Genomic DNA, 12,918 nt, shown 5'->3' with positions numbered 1-12,918 from the left:
ACGTTTATTTAATGGGAGGTGGTGCCCAGCAAATGTGACATTATAATTCTGTCCACATAGCATTGTTTCTATGTCATGTATATACCCCTGGCCACTGTGTTTGCAGCTAAAGGGGAGCCCTAAAAGCATGACTCAACCACTACTTTTTTCATTCTCAAACTACAAGTGTAAACAAGTTATTAGACCAGCTCTAAATGTTAAACCGGAGGGCCACACTAAATTTTTTTTTTTTTACATTGGTCTTCTTTTAAACATATTAAAAAAAACATTTGGAGAATAATTTTTTTACTTGCCAGAAAGACCCTGTTGCTAGACAGTCACCCTTATCTGACACTTCCTATACCGCGGAGCTCTGAGTTCACTTCCTCCCTCGCTGGAAATGCTCCCCCCGTGCTGTCTTCTGGGACCTGAGTGTCCCAAAAGGCAGCTGGCCAATAACAAAGTGACACACGAATCGTGCATGCATAGTAGGAAACGGGCAGTGAAGCTATAAGGCCCCCCTGCCGGTTTCCCTTAGTTGGAATGGCGGCGCCGGCACCCGATCCAATGGATGGATCAGCCTGGGGGGTGGGGGTGACATTGCGGGCACCCTGGACAGATAAGTGTCCTTTATTAAAAGTCAGAAGCTAGTGTGTGCTGCTGTTTCAGTGACAGCAGGACTCTGCCCCATCCCCGGCTGCTGTGTCACTGGATTTCATTTACAGCAGTGGGAGCCAATGGCTCCTGCTGCTATCAGTCTATCCAATGAGGACCCAAGACATCGGCTAGAGCTGCTGTGCTTGTTTTAATGCTATAACGACTCGTAAGTTAATGGGGGGCTCTGGGGTGCTGATGCATACAATGCATTAAGGTTTACAACCCCTTTAAGGCCTGGCTAGTAGCTAGAAATTTTGAGCCCTGCATTAGAAAGTCTTTGACGTGCCCGGACTTCAGAGGGTGTCAGTCACAGCTATTGTGTCCCATGCTGTGCATACAGATTTCAAGGATCCAGTTTCATACAAAGTTCCACGTCCTTTAATTTTCAGGCACAGAGTTTGCAAGTATGTTTTAATAAACATTGTGAGCCTGACTTTGTTACCATTTGTGTCGCTAATTTATGTGATGAAAGTCCCTGTATGTTTATTGCCTGATTTCATTCGCAAACATTCAACTAATGGATGTAGTTATCTTTAGAAGCTTATCAGTTTAAAACAGACGTTGGATTGAGCAGCTGCCATGCTGTTCTTGTGGAAATACTCTTCAACCATAGCTAAACAGAAGAAACACTGTAATATTGTACAGCTATCGGCTGCTACATTCATTTCTCTTTTTAGGTATTTTCCTTTTTTATTTCTGGTGATCCAGCTGCTAGCAACATGTTTTCTGTCTTAGAGTGGCAGTGCTGCTTCTCCATTCTGCATCTATGCTTGTCAGGATCAATGGGTGAAGAAAAAAGGTTACAGGGTTCAACAAAAAAACTGTTAATGCTAAACCTATGTTATTTTACCCATAGTTGCAATTAAATTGCCTGGTGTTGTAATGTTGTAAGAAAGATTAAAATTATATATTTTTTTGTTATAAACACTGACCATTTGAAATCACAGCAATTTAACCCCTTTGCGCTGGCGCTCCCCCCCGAAACTTTAAGAGGTTTGAGATGCTGGGGGCCGGGGTTTATGATCATGTGACCTCAGTGATTTGACTGTCACAGCGTTCACTGATGATCAGTGTTCGCAATGATCGAAAAGCTCCTGGTTCTAAGGAGTGATTAAGAGCTTTTCTTTAGCCACTGGTAACTGCTGGGAGCATGCAAGGTGCATGTTCTAGGCACAGCTGTGTCTGCTAATTGGTACACAGATATGCAGCCCCAAGGCCTACCCGCCAAAAGGTCGCATATTTGCTTGCTGTCGGTGCCTAGGGGTTAAAGTTTCAGTAATTGGCATCCGTTCGTTGAGAGTTGTATTCCAAGTGCATGAGTTTTAGTAAATCTCCCCCTCATTGTGAAGCTAATGACATCACGTTGTATCATGGGTACCACATGCTTTTTTTCTACTGTGAGGTTGCTGTCTTGCTCAAGGCAAACAGAATTTCTCTCTTCTGATCTGCTCAGTGGACGGTTCCCATTTCATAAACCGTTAGACAATGTCATAAAGTTGAAATTGAAAAATATTCCTCATCCTCCATATACTGTTCAACTCTGGCTCTGCATACAGAGCAAAAAAAATATTATAACCTCAGCAAAAAGTAAACCATTCAATATCATTAAAGGTGTTGTAAACTCTCAATGTTTTTTTCCTTAATGCATTAAGGTGAAAAACCTTCTATAGTGCAGACAAGAACGAGCAACCAGCTTAAGCTGCATTCTCGGGTCCTCATTGGATAGATATCAAAAAACCTTTACAACCCCTTTAACCGCTTGCCGACCAGCCACTGTCATTACACTGCGGCAGGATGGCATGGCTGCGCGAATCACAGGTGTACGTTGGCCGCTTTAAGGGCGATAGGGCGCACAGGAGCCGATTCACAATGTCCATTGGCCACCCGTGAGCACGTCACAGAGCCAGAACGGGGAGCCGTGAAGCCTGAAAATGACTCTGGGAGAAATGTCGCCAGGAAGAGCAGCGTTCCGCCACCGCTGCGGGGGCTTCGATTTAAGGTGAGTACTTCATAATGTGGGGGGAGGGGGTTTCGTGGGTTTACAACCACTTTAAGTGGTTAAAGTAGAGCTAAGGCCAGATCGCAGAAAACTGCGGAATGCGTTTGCAATGCCATTACTTTGGCACCTTAATCGCGGCGCAACAAATTGCGGCAAAATCGCACAAACAATTTGTTTGTGGGATTTGTCATGCTGCAATTGGGGCGCCATTAAGAAGTAATGGCATTGCAAACGCATTCCAAGTTTTTCTGAGATTTGGCATCACCAGTTGCTGTGTTTAGGGAAGCTTCAACCTTCCTCTCCTGAATGCAGAAGAATCGCGATTTTGCGCTTTCCCCTTACTGTGGTAAATGTAGGCCAGTTTTTTTTTTTTTTTTTTAGTTCTTTTGCAGCCCAGCCTCCGTTCATAACACCACACTGACATTTCAATAGTTAAAAGTAAACGGTGCCCTGCAGCACTGACAACCACAACAGACACTTCTTGTGTTATAAAACGTGGTAATTTACTGTGCCGGAAGTGTGAACCAGTCCTAAAATAAAGCTTAGTTGCACCAAGTTATTTATTTTGTTATTCCATGACTGTATAAAGTTTCTGCGCAGATGAAATGCCCCAGATGATTTGAAGATGTAATCCCATTCAGCTGAATGGGATAACGTGATGTAAAGGATGTTTCCCATGAGCCCTAGCTTGTATAGGAATAGTGTGAACAGCAGGCATTGACAAAACATTTGCAGATCTTTCCACAAGCTTTTAAAGTATCACTAAGCCCTGGTTCACATTGCAGTGATTTGACGTGTCAAATCCTATGCCAAATCGGTGGCTATTGCCGGAAATGGCACAGTCTGAATCGGTGCGACACCGCATTGGGGCGCCACACAAATTCCCCAAAAGTAGTTTCTGTACTACTTTTGGCGACTTCAGGGTGCGATTTCAATAGACTGCTGTGCAGAAAACCCACACAGATTTCTCTGAAATCACCCCCGAAGTCGGCACTGACGTGTGAATGGAATCGTATGAGTTCAGCTGAAATAGTACGATTTCATTCCCGCTGTCGGTGCGAACCTGGGCTTAATGCCAGTTTGTAAATCTTGAACACGGATTCTAATGGGATTGCTGATTGCCACTTTAAAAGAATTCAGCTTTACAAAAGAACCTGCCTATGCAGTTAAAGCGGAGCTCCACCCTAAAGTGGAACTTCTGCTCATCGGAACCCTTCCCCCCCCCCCCCCCCCCCTCCGGTGTCACATTTTGACACCTTTCAGGTGGAGGGGGGTGCAGATACTTGTCAAAGACTGGTATTTTCACCCACTTCTGGGAGTCTGCGGGTGGTACGTCACTTCGCGCCCCCGCCCGTTGTGTTCTGGGAAACACTCGGCTCCCAGAACACAGCGGAGACCAGTGAGGACAGCACTGCGCGACTCGCGCATACGCCGTAGGGAACCGGGCAGTGAAGCCGGAGCATTTCACTTCCTGGTTCCCTCACCAAGGATGGCGGTGGGGGCAGCAGAGTGACGAGCGATTGCTCGTCTTCTGCTGCAGACGTCGCTGGACTCCAGGACAGCTAAGTGTCCTAATATTAAGTCAGCAGTTGCAGTATTTGTAGCTGCTGGCTTTTAATATTTTTTTAAACGGCGGAGCTCTGCTTTTAAGGGGTATTTGTAAATAAAAACAAACTGCATCTCTAACTAAAGATGAATACCATTGCTATAGGTGCAGGCTATTTATATACCTTATGAAGCTTGAATACAGTGATACCGCAGTTCATTAACTTATTTCCTGAAACGAGACTGGTCACGAACTAAGGCACATTTTTCCATAGGATTCAATGTAAATCAGTTTAATCTGTTCGTAACTTACATTTCATTTTTTTTTTAAATATATAAAAATATGTACAGTACAAAAATTGCATACGGCCATTGCGGGTAAGGGAACCCGGCAGTGCAGCATTACGGCTTCACGCCGGGTCCATACTGCGCATGAGCAAGGCCCCCGCTTTACTATCCTACTGGCCCAGCGGTGGAGGGAGCTGAGCCTCTGATGTAATTCACTGTGACCCACACTCCTTGAAGTGGGGACAGGATACCTGAGAGAGATGCCACTCCCCAAATGTGGCACCAGAGGAGGGGGGGGGGGGAGAAATGAGTGGAAGTTTCACTTTTGGGTGGAACTACGCTTCTTTCTTATTTCTTATAATTACCAATAAGGATGAGTTCCGGCGTCTTTGCAAAGCCCACCAGGGAGTCGGCACTGCGCTAATCACAGGCAGTGAGACATTTCCAGATGCGCGGCTGCAGAGACTGGGGAATGTCTCACTGCCTGTGATTAGCGCAGTGCCGACTTTCTGGCAGTCTCTGCACGTGGGCTTTGTGAACACGCCAGAGCTCATCCTTAATTACCAATCCGATCTGGACTCCTCTGTCATATAGCATCCAATTTTTATATAATCTGCTGCATCCAATAATCTCTCGATCTTTCTCTTTTTTTTTTTTTTGAGTAATGGATAAGTGGCATAGTACTAGGAAGGGGGGCAATTAGTATGTGGTTTGGTTGTAACATGACTTTCCAAATACGCAGCAGCCGAAAAAAAATCATGGATGTGAACTTGTCCCATAGGAAAACATGTAAATTAACTGTAGTGTGTTTCTGCAAAAAGCACCAAAAAACAGAGGTGTGAACCCAGGCCTGAGATGTTTAGTAACATAATGGGGTTAAAAAAAACAAAAATAAGTATTAAAAGAGCAAATAATCGCTACTGTAAGGGGTTCATTTTTTTACTGTGGGACAGTGAAAGTAATATTTACAGTAGCGATTTGCATTTTTGTACTATAAAGGGCTAATTTTATAACCCCATTGTTACTGGCCGATTAATCGATTATGAAAATTGTAATCGATTAATTTCGGCCCTAAACATGACAAAAGGTGGAAAATTTCAAGGGGTATGAATACTTTTTTCAAAGCACCTGACCTCCCTGGACTCTTAGTTCCACTTTAACATTAAAGGGTCACTAAAGGAATTTTTTTTTTTTTGCTGAAATGACTGTTTACAGGGTATAGAGACATAAAAGTTAACCGATTCCTTTTAAAAATGATTACAAATAGATAAAAAATCAATCATATAATGTGCCTGTAGGTTAGTTTCACTTTTAAACTGTTTTCATGTTCCTGTGAACTAGAGAGACACACAGAACAAAAACAAACTAATCCAGGGCAGTGTTTTGTTTTTAAAATGAATCTGATTGGTTCTGTTAAGTTTTAGGCACACAGTAATGACAGCTTAGACCTACAGTGAAAAGCTCCCAATACGATGATTATAAGGAAAAAGACAACCAGGAAGTGTGGAGATCAGAGCAGAATTACAGCCACTTCAAAGCAAAAACGAACAATAAGGACATGAAACCAGTACTGCAATAAGGTAAAGAAAGCTATTTAGCTAAAAAAAAAAAATTCCTTTGGTGATCCTTTAAGAGCGAGTCCTTTCTATAATTCAGACCCCCTCGCTTGCATTTTCTCTCCCCTGATGCAGTAGCTCTAAGCTCAGAGTTTTGAGAGCTCACTCCTCCTGTGATGAAGGTGAACAGTAAAGCTCAGCCTCCCTTAGCAATGTCCTGAGAATTTTCCAGTAAGGTATGTAAATGGCATAAACTTTATAGCAGGGGCATTATTCAACTGTAGTCAGCGCTGCACAGCTTTTTATCTGCAGACACCTTATCTGCTTAGGCAGGTTTTGTTTGCATTTACAGGGTTAGAAAAAACAAACAGTGTAAGTACCTGACTTTGACTTGATATCAGCATTTTGCTATCCATGGCAGAAAGGGCTGTGTTGTGGCATTGCAGAGTTGTGAAAAACTCCAACTGGATTGCTAGAAATACAAATAATTTGGCATGTAAAACTTCTTTATGTTCAGCTTTAAATATGACCTGCAATGTGTTCATCTCTGTGAAATTCCTATATTTTTATGCCCTTCCCAACCACTCCCCAGTAAGCTGCAAAGGCAGCAGACCTAGATGTACAAATTGTATCTCCTGTCAGCATTCATCTGAATGGGGCCACACTGCCTTTCATTCTGGTGTAATGCATGTGGTTACAGCCTGGTGGAGCAGGTTTTGGGGGTTAAAAGAGGCGGTAGGAAGGCAACGTAACGCAAGATTCCACTTTTACATTTTCTAAACATGGTAGTCGGCCTTTTTGTAACTCTGAAATGAGTGATGAGCCTAAACCTATTTTATGTATGTGTATATGTGTGTAAAAAAAAAAAAATGTAGAAAGCAACAAAAGTGTCCAATATATATTGTAGTAGTGCTTTTGTTCTTGTTGAAATGAACAAACTTCTTTATGCCATAATCTTCATAAAGGATATTAAGTTGGCGCCAAGTGCTAATTCTTAAAGATTCCAACATGCTTGTTCATATGTCTTTATGTTGTATATATGTGTTCACAGTAGAGGTGCTGCCACTGCAGTCTGTGCCACGCTTTATCGATGGGTAAAGGGTTAATTGGATATATGCGGTTTCGGGGCGCCCTCTGTTGGAATTAACGTTCCCATGATTGCTCAGTGCTGGTTTATTGTACTGAGTCGGCATGTCCCATTCGCTCCCCGGTGATTGCACGTATTTGCATCCACTAAGTAGGGGGTGTGTATTGCATCCACCGAACAGTGGGTGTGTAGTGTATACCGGACTAGTTTCGATTGGTCTCTGGCCGGGAGGTGTGACATGCCCTCGCACATTTATCCTGGTGGTCAGCGTGATGAGACCACGCCCTCAAACGAAGTCTGGAAGTGACGAAACGCGCCAGTCGTGGTCTCTACGCTGAACCAGGAAGTGACGTTTGCGCTCCATAGAGCGATACCCGGAAGTCATGTCACTATACAGACGGCTGTCCCGAACGGTATTTATATCTTTTGGAAAAATTAATATTGAAGCACACACTCTATTTTTCTGAATTAAAATTGTACAAAGTACGTAGATATTGAGAGGGGGGGCACTTGTGGAACAATAAAGTTTTAAACAATATTACGCTATTGTTTGTATTCTGTTGTTTGCATGAGCCCAGTGGATCCCATCTATTTATGTGCCCTGTATGACGGTGTAAGGAGGTTCAAAAGAGAAAAGGAAGGTTGTTGGGATTTAAAGGCATTTTACACTTATCCTTGTGAGTGCATCCCCGTGAAGGGGCTTCCTGTGTTCACGAGGTGGTGTATGAAAGAACGGTGGATTGTAAAGAAGTCTCTTGCATCGCTGTCACTAATGATCTGCACTTGCCTGAGCATGTCTCTCTCATCTCACTTTCTATTGATTTTCCTTTATGAAGATTATGGCATAAAGAAGTTTGTTCGTTTCAACAAGAACAAAAGCGCTACTACAATATATATTGGACACTTTTGTTGCTCTCTACATATTTTTTTACATTTATCTTTTTAACTTCAGTGGCTATATGGTGTGTATATATATATATATATATATATATATATATATATATATATATATATATATATATATATATATATATATATATATATATATATATATATATATATATATATATATATATATATATATATTCTATATATATATATATTCTATATCTGGTTCCTCATATATACCTTAGCTGAGCTGTACTAAGAGAGGAGGGCAGTCTTGGCATAGATTTTATATATATATCGCACACAATTTTTTTTTTTTTCCCTTATTTATAGGTTCTCTTTTTTTAGTAACAGAACTCGCAACTGTTTATACATTTAATTATTAAATTTTTTTTAAGCAAATATGTGCGGATGCTGGGTCGATGAAACTAAGACAGATAAGCGAAAGCAAATTTTTGTGTTTTCCAACCAGATGTTCTTAATCTTAACTACCCTCAAAACCACTTTAAGTGAAAAGAAACCTAGCAGTCTTGTTTTCAGATTGCTATGTGAGAATGCCCTCGTACATCAATTTAGACACACTAATATGCTGTATGGATATACTGACCTTCAGTTTATTGTCCATCTCTGCAAGTTTCCAGAACGGCCACCAATATTGTAGACGGACCTCGATTAGGGTCAAATTAAATCACGATTTTAAATCGCTAGTAAAAAAAGCTTAATTTAAATCTTAAAGCGGGAGTTCACCCTACAAAATTTTTTTAAGATTAGATTAATGCTCATTTTGTCAAGGGGAATCGGCTATTTTTTTTAAAAACTAAGCGGTACTTACCGTTTTAGAGAGCGATCTTCTCTGCCGCTTCCGGGTATGGGTCTTCGGGACTGGGCGTTCCTTCTTGATTGACAGTCTTCTGAAAGGCTTCCGACTGTCGCATCTATCGCGTCACAAGTAGCCGAAAGAAGCCGAACATTGGTGCGGCGCTATACGACGCCTGCGCACCGACGTTCGGCTACTTTCGTAAAATCGTGACGCGATGGATGCGACAGTCGGAAGCCTGTCGGAAGACTGTCAATCAAGAAGGAACGCCCAGTCCCGCAGCCCATACCCGGCGGAGATGATGTACCTCTAAAACGGTAAGTACGGCTTCGATTTAAAAAAAAACTAGCCGATTCCCCTAGACAAAATGAGCATTAATCTAATCTTAAAAATTGTCATTTCCGGGTGAACCTCCACTTTAATTTTGAAAACTGTCACCTCTGTCCCGCATTGGCTCCTCCTCTGACCCGCTGTTGACTCACCAACAGTCCCATTCACTTTAATGGGATGGCTGGTAATGCGGCAGTGGCACAACAAGGTGAGGGATGTGGGGGCAGCAGGTGAGTGGATGACCATGCACAGGCGCTGCCATGATGGATCTGATATGACGGGTGCTTTTTAAATAGAAGGACTCATTCTTGCTGGTAGTTAGAATCTTTAAAGCGGATGTGTCACGGGGAAAAAATATTAAAAGCCAGCAGCTACAAATACTGCAGCTGCTGACTTTTAATATTAGGACACTTACCTGTCCTGGAGTCCAGCGCTGATCGCAGCAGAGCACGAGCGATCGCTCGTCTCTCTGCTGCTCCCCCCTCCATCCACGCTCAGGGAACCAGGAAGTGAAGCGCTGCGGCTTCACTGCCCGGTTCCCTACGGCGCATGCGCGAGTCACGCTGCGCCCGCCGATTGGCTCACACGCTGTGTGTTGGGAGCCGAGTGCTCCCAGCACACAACGGGCGACAGACGGGATGTGACGGAATGCCCGTCTTTCGCCCGTAGCGTGTGGCCGGAAGTGGGTGCAAATACCGGTCTTTAGACAGGTGTCTGCACCCCCCTCCCCCCTGAAAGGTGTCAAATGTGACACCGGAGGGGGGGAGGGTTCCGATCAGCGGGACTCCACTTTAGGGTGGAGGACCGCTTTAAGACGTATATATTTTAGTATAAGCCGAGTTTCTCAGCCCTTTTTTTTTTGTTTTTTTTGGGCTGAAAATAGCTCCCCTCGGCTTATACTCGAGTCGGTGTACCTTTCGGGTCGCAGGCGTCCATTTTACAAAAGTCGCATCTTCCTCCTGGTCCGTGATAGGAGGTACCGGAACACAGTGTCAAATGCCTATCACGGAGGTCCTCTCATCCTCAGACTTTCCCAGCAGACACTGTTCAGTGTTCCGCCTATCATAGGCGTCCTCTTGTCAGAGGATGAAAGAGTCTGTGATTGGCTGAACAGTGTCTGCTGGGAAAACTGAGTCTGAGAATGAGGACCTCTGTGATAGGCGTTTGACACTGTGTTCCACTACCTCCTATCACGGGACCAGGAGGAAGCTGCGACTTTTGAAAAACAGATGCCTGCGACCAGACAAGAATACAGGTACACTGCAGGCATGCCCATGTGTTAAGTAGATGGTTGGAATCTGGTGACCCTGGGGAAGATTCTGCAGATCATGTACAGAAACTAAACGTGGAGAAGAATAAAGTCCCCAATTATATTATCCGCATTGAGGAAATTACTGCATCACTGGATGTCTTTTCTTTGCCCATGAGGCGTGCAAATTGGCATTGTTGACCCTCTTTTCCGCTTACAGTAGCTGCTGCATTCTCACAGTAGCTGCTGCATATTGACTCGAGTCTTATACTCGAGTCAATAAGTTTTCCTTTTTTTTTATTTTTGTGGTAAAATTAGGGCTTTGACTTGTACTTGGGTCGGCTTATACTCGTGTATTTGCAAAAAATGAAGGTTTCCTATTTAGAAAAACAAAGCTGGTTAATAAAACGGCGATATCAGAACCGATTTAATCATCCAGTTTGAGTGTACATAGATTTGCAAAACAATGGGATAGAGGAATATTCCTAAACTTTGTTTTATTTCATGGTTACTGTTAAATTGTGTGAGTCAATGCAGTCCATGTTATCTCCGCTAGCAGAACTTGAATTCATTGAATGCGTTTACCAAAATTGTAAATATTGCAGAATATACAGTAGGGGTGCGCATGTTCACTGGCCTCACGATTCGATTACGATTATCATGTCTTGGATTCCGCGATGATTACATTGCAAATGCGCATGGCTTTCATAAAAAAAAAATAAAAGTACTTTTTTTTTTTTTTTCTATCTGTTCTTAAAAAAAAAAAAAAAAAAAAACTTCCTGCATGTAGCAAAGTCTAAACACAGCAGACAACTTAAAGGAGCTCTCCCCCCAAAATACTAAAGGAGATGATCGGAGACTGCCGACGTACCCCCCCCCCCCCGTGTGCCCAGATCACTGCACCCCCCTCTACTCTGTTCTTACATGCTGCTCTCCATTCCAGCTCTCGTCCATTCTCTCGTCAGCAGGGAATTCTCAGTGTTTGTATATGCTGCGCTAATGTGACTGACTGCCCGGCCCGCCTCTCTCCTCTCTTCACTCTGCTCTCGCGTCTCTCCTGGCGTCGGCCCCTCCTGCCTTTCTACTGATCTGATAGTCAGTTGGCGGGGGCTGACGCCAGGAGAGACGTAAGAGGAGAGAGGTGGGCCGGGCAGTCACATGAGCGCGCCATATGGAACTAGGTAAAATCTGAATGAAGCGCTCTGCCGGGAGGGGCGGGCTAAACATTGATTATTACGGTCACATGCACCCGAATCGCGATGCAGCGATAAAATTTGACACCCCAAATATACAGCCCCATGCTACATAACCAAGCTCCATTTCATGCTGAATAAACTAAATTATAAATGTATCTTTTTAGAAAGATAATTTTTTTTTTTACATTTCATTAAAATACGTTTTGATTAAAAAAAAATCATAGGTTTTTGTCCACCCTGGACCTCGAAGCCCACACCTTTTTTGAAGGAATACATTTAGAAAGTGCATAGTCAGGTGTAGCAAGGTCCCACTGAGGATTGCATTAATGTTTTTAACGTGCAGCCTAGAGCAGGGATGCCCAACGTTTTGAAAAGCGAGGGCCACTTAAGTGACTTGGTAACCGGTCGTGGGCCACAATGAGTGGAACGGGCAGATGACAGTTCTGTGTCCACTCTGCATATCGAGAGCAGACACAGCCCCCCACTCTATGGGCCCTTCGATCCGATCCACCTAGGTGGAAGGGGATGGATACTCTTCTGTAAAAAAAAAAAAAAAAAAAAAAAAAAAAACAGATCGGATTGGAGGTAGTCGGTGCACCTGCTGATCAGTTTAAAGCAGCCCAGCAACCACTGCAGAACAGATATGCCCATATTTGGTATCTCTCTCTGCCTGTGACAGGAGGCGGTGTTATATGGAAAGCCTTGGCTTATGCGGCTCTGCCTCCACAGCCGCTTGCTTTCTCTACTGCTGGCTTCATTCACAACACTGATGCTCTGGGATCACAAATCGGTGATCTGCGATTGCCAACCAGCCATCCCAGAGCAGAAGGTTGCGGGCCACTGGTTGGGCACCCCTGGCCTAGAGTATAGGTTATGGTTTTAAAATGTAAAGCCGCAACCATTCAAATTCATCAGCAACTGGCTGAAATTTGCTCAGTGGGTGGATTCTATTTCCATCCTTCTGCCCATCAGAATTAAATGGCCACAACAGATTTGTCCATACTCCTCATAGTTTGGCTTGAGGAATAGTTTTCCTTTTTTTTTTTTTTTTTTTTTGTTCAGCTGGCAGAGGGAGAACAAATCTCTCCAGGTCTGGTGAATACATTACAAGGTTTATATAAGCAGTCTTGCTTCCAGCTCTTCAGAAACTGGCCATGAATTTCATTCCCTTCCTAAGTGCATGTTGGAAGATCTGCCTTAGGGCTGGTACACACAGGTAGAATATGCCGTCTGTTGTACAGCAGACAGAAGCCTACTGCCCGGTTTCTGTCCAATGGGCATGCTGGAAAACTAGCAGTCTGTTGCTTTTTATGAAGGGAGTGTATTT

General features: G+C 43.5%; 1 protein-coding gene across 1 annotated transcript in view; it reads left to right on the top strand.

The window, feature by feature from the left end:
• Positions 1-12,918, top strand: part of B4GALT1 (beta-1,4-galactosyltransferase 1) — a 98,588-nt gene that overhangs the window by 8,886 nt on the left and 76,784 nt on the right. The window lies entirely within an intron of this gene.

Source organism: Rana temporaria, chromosome 1 (genome assembly GCF_905171775.1).
Source record: "Rana temporaria chromosome 1, aRanTem1.1, whole genome shotgun sequence".
Classification (NCBI taxonomy): domain Eukaryota; kingdom Metazoa; phylum Chordata; class Amphibia; order Anura; family Ranidae; genus Rana; species Rana temporaria.
This window is presented reverse-complemented; position numbering and strand designations above follow the sequence as displayed.